This window comes from Charadrius vociferus, unplaced genomic scaffold (assembly GCF_000708025.1).
Source record: "Charadrius vociferus isolate BGI_N301 unplaced genomic scaffold, ASM70802v2 scaffold407, whole genome shotgun sequence".
In the NCBI taxonomy this organism is placed as follows: domain Eukaryota; kingdom Metazoa; phylum Chordata; class Aves; order Charadriiformes; family Charadriidae; genus Charadrius; species Charadrius vociferus.
The window spans coordinates 1,753,904-1,758,281 of NW_009649852.1; the positions used below are offsets into that span (position 1 = coordinate 1,753,904).

Sequence of the window (4,378 nt, forward strand, 5' to 3'; positions counted from 1 at the left end):
GCAGAACCTCTTTCAGGCTTTACTGAAGCATCAAGAATCGTCCACGCCGAAGTAACAGTGCCCAGGCGGCTGGTGGCAAAGGACGGGACCTTCACACAGATCATCTGCTTTGTAGGAAATGCTATTTCGACCACGGGTCTAGACCATGGGCTCTGCAGCGGTCGTGGGTGGGAGAGCAGGGTGAGGAGAGAGCTCCAGCTTCCCAGCCAAAATCAGTCAGTAAATAGTGTTTCCGCTGTTGGATTAATTTCTGAAATTAATCAGTGCCTCGGTCGTTCCAGGGGGACACGTCCTATTTAATAACGGCAGAAGGGAGCCACCACCTCGTCCATCTGACACAGGCAAAGTAAGGCTCTTCCCCAGTTTTCCTTCCCCTGCTATTTTTTGCACAGGGCGATTACGGGGAATTAATTAACTTGCACCAAAAATTTCTGCTTTGTTTTTTTTCAGAAATTTGACAGCCAAGGACATCCCGGTTTTCACGTACAGTCCAGAGTGACACCTGATAACCGAGTTTCCACATATTCAGGTAAGTTTAGACATCTGTCAAGGATGCACCAACAGGCAGAACTAAATGACCCCCCTCCTCCTTGCAGACTCATCCAAATACACCAGTGGATCTAAGCAAGGGATGGCTTTCTGTTTCTAAAAAAATTCATTATTTTTACACCATTTCTTTAAAAAAAAGAAGGAGGGAAACTGTATAGAGACTGATAAAAACTGGAAAAACAATTTCAGATTCACCAGCACACTTGATTGCCCTTTCAAACTTCTAAAGTTTTTAAAATCTTTTCATTCCCTCAAAAGAAAAAATCGAGAAATCACAGAACACCCCCCCAAAAAAAATTCATCACTATCCAACGATGAGCTCTCAGGCTCCTGAGTTTTCCTTGCTGCCCTCCTTTGCCTTTTACTTGTTTTTTGCACATGAACTACCCCTTCCAAAGTGGTGAAGGGTGGATTTGGGGAGGTTTTATGTGTCCTACTGATGCAGGTTTGTTTTTTTTGACCAGGGCATGAGAGCTTTTCCCACAGCCTTAAGCCACGCTTACACCTTGCAGGACAGCTGCTACTACGAGGGGTTTGTGGAAGGCTCCCCGGGATCCATCCTCTCCCTCAGCACGTGCCTCAGGATCAGGCGAGGCTCTTCCCAGGGGAAAACCGGAGTTTCAGTCTCAAATTGACTGGGCTGGGCATTTCTCTCCCTTTTTAAAGCAGGTACCATCACTTCTGCGTGCGATGCTTCCTGCTGCATCCCTCTGCTGACATCCAAATCTTCACACACAGCTGAGATTTTCTGTTTAGCGTTACATTTTTTACAGCATCTCAAGTACAGGTTTTAAAGGCAGATATGAGCGTAGAAACGAAATTTTTGGCAAAGCAATGTGCTTTACGTTCTTCTGGCAGCCTGTAGGCAGGCAGCAGGTTTGACACACCAAGACAGATCAAAGATTTACTTTAAAGACAGTAAACTAGACAAGCACCGCTCGAGAAATTTTCCACTTCAGGCACAGTCCACATCTGGGATGTATTTATTTCCGACAGTGCAAGTGCTGAACATGAGACGGAAAGCGTATCCGTGTGGGAATAGCAGTCTCCGGAAAATCAGACTTCCCAAAACACAGCATTAAAGCGGGGGTCACCCACAGCCATCACCTCCATCCCTCTTGAAGTTCCTCTTGTAGAACTGACTCACTTCATAATATTAGTCAAACGGAAAGGAATACCAGCGTAACCTCTCATCTGAAGATTAAGAGGATACTTTACTGCACCATGCACAGCTCAGCAGTTGTGTTATCCCTCTGAGGTACGAAATTGAGGCCGTGCAGAACTCCTCGACGTTTCAACACCTCATTTACAGAAGGGCACTGGAAGGCGGCTCATGTTGGCCACGCCAAGTGCCCGAATAGCACAAGGACCACCTGCCTGAAGACGGAGAACTTGCAAACAGGAGTCGTAAAATCCGTGTTCTTGAAGTAAGGACACCCCATCCACTCATGTCGACGTTGCACACTTGTGTGTATACATACGGGTTATGTCAAATGTTGGGAGTGATGCAACCATCGGGGAAATTCCCGTTGCATTCATGAGAGCGTGACAGGAGGTTCACACTGTAAAGCATCTGAAGGTCTGGAAGCAAAGAGGATTTCTGTGTAGTGACCGTGAGCAAAGCACCATCACACGGTATGGACACTATACCTATGGCCATGCCTAAGCCTCACACTGCCAACTGAAGACCCCGTTTTGTTTCTGGAGGAGTGTTAGGTAGCACTTTGTCAGGTGCAGATCATCCCGCCCTGGGTTCCATTCTCTCTTGAGAACCCTCCCCTCTTGCAAGTCCATCTCACAAACCCTGAAAAAAATATTCAGGTCTTAAAAATGGTGGTTGAAATGAAAGTGGAAGTAGAAAAAAGACTTTTTTTTTTTTTTTTTTAAAAGACAGTGATAAAGAGGGAAGTTGACACGTCTGTCAGCCCTGGAGGTAAAAGCAGCTGAAGGTTTCAATAAACACATCTGAAATGTTTAATTATTTTTAAAGATGGTTAGGTAACGTTTCTAAATAAGCTGTGATCAGAGGCTGTCGAAGCAATGATTTCCATTATTACTGACTTTCTATTATAGATAATCTATTGACAATCCAGTATTTTACTGCCCGACTCCAGAAAGGAAAGTGCAGATTTGTGGACCAGGGATCTGTATCCAGGGTTCTTCCCTCCAGACCCTCTTCTTCTAGGGCTGCCCCACCAAAGAACCTGGGAAGGACGCAGCCTGGCGGGTGTGCCATGCTCTGGGACGTGGGTGCTATCAACCTCTCTGACAGCAGTCTCAAGCTCCATCCCATAGGAAGACCCAGGTTGGAAGGGATCTCAGGAGGTCTCAGGCCAAGCCTCCTTCTCCACGTAGGGTCAGCTCTGAGGCCAAACCAGGTTGCTCAGGACTTAATCCAGTTGGGTCTTGAAGACATCCAAGGATGGAGACTTCACGAGCCCTCTGGGCAACCTCCTGCAATGGTTGAGACTTCCTTATTAGTGTGTCAGAAATAAATGCTCTGAGGATGTAATTCCCCTTTTTTAAAGAAATCTCTGAAAACCTTCCAGTGGCTCTGTCTGTGCTGCCTTTCCCTTACCTCCTTCCAGTCCCCAAAGGGGCTCCAGGAGCGCTGGGGAGGGACTTTTTCCAAGGGCATGGAGTGATGGGACGAGGGGGAATGGATATAAACTGGAAGAGGGGAGATTGAGATGAGATCTGAGGAAGAAATTGTTGACTGTGCGGGTGGTGAGCCCCTGGGGCAGGTTGCCCCGAGAAGCTGTGGCTGCCCCATCCCTGGAGGTGTTCAAGGCCAGGTTGGACGGGGCTTGGAGCAACCTGGGCTGGTGGGAGGTGGCCCTGCCCAGGGCAGGGGGTCGGGACTAGATGGCCTTCAAGGTCGCTTCCAACCTAAACCATTCTATGATTCTATGACCTGGAGGTGCAAGTCTTTGGGACCATGGCTGGGGGCCTCTCTCCCAGCAGGCATTTTTGCTGAAGCGTTGTGAGCACTGAGTGAGGAGGAAGGTTATGTCACCTGCCTTTCCTGATGCTCCTCCTGCTCCTACATCCTATTGGTTTGCTTTTATTTTCCCTCATGGAGTAGCAGAATAATGTTGAGTCTCATCACAGTTCATCGTACCACTCCGATGGAGGTGTTCGCGAATCTGCCAGCACGCTGCGTTAACCGCCGGTTGCTGGGATAGATGTTGAACAGGTTCCGCGCCGGGTCTGACCCCCTTGGGACCTCATTTAATGCATCTTTACATCTTGGCAGTAGAGATCAGCAACTGCTCTCTCTGTGCCTCTAGTTACTATTCACCTTATAGTAAGCAAATTTGAACTCTACTACTCCAGTTTGCTTAAATTACACCCAAAAAAAAAAGCCTTAACGATGTCAAAATGCACACATCTGCTGGTTCTCTTCTGCTCAGAAACACAGTTTCTATGTTATCAAAGGAAATCAGTTTTCTCTGACATCGCTTGTTATTGGATATTACCGATGCAGTTCTTTTCCCAAACACCTTGGTTAGAAAAACAGTTTATTTGCTTTGATTTGTGAATGCTTTCAGAGCGTGTGAGGACTTTTGTCATTGCTGCTCCTGCTTTCAAAAGGGTTGAGATAAAGTGTTATTTTTGTACCTACGAGTGTGGATTATTTATAGCGACAGTCTGGCCTATGCCAGCGTACTGCGATTGCATTCGGTGAAAGAAATAAAGAGTGACATTCAGAGATGCTGCCTCCTGATAATAATACGAAGCATTTAGATGAAAGAATTACTTATCAGCTCCCATGGCAGAAATATACTTTTATAAATTGCTACAATTTTGCTGAATTCACTGAGAACCT

The 4,378-nt window shown here is 46.6% G+C and overlaps 1 pseudogene; it reads left to right on the top strand.

Annotated features, from left to right (window-relative positions):
• The window catches only part of LOC104291748, a 32,750-nt pseudogene that overhangs the window by 9,478 nt on the left and 18,894 nt on the right, over positions 1-4,378 (top strand).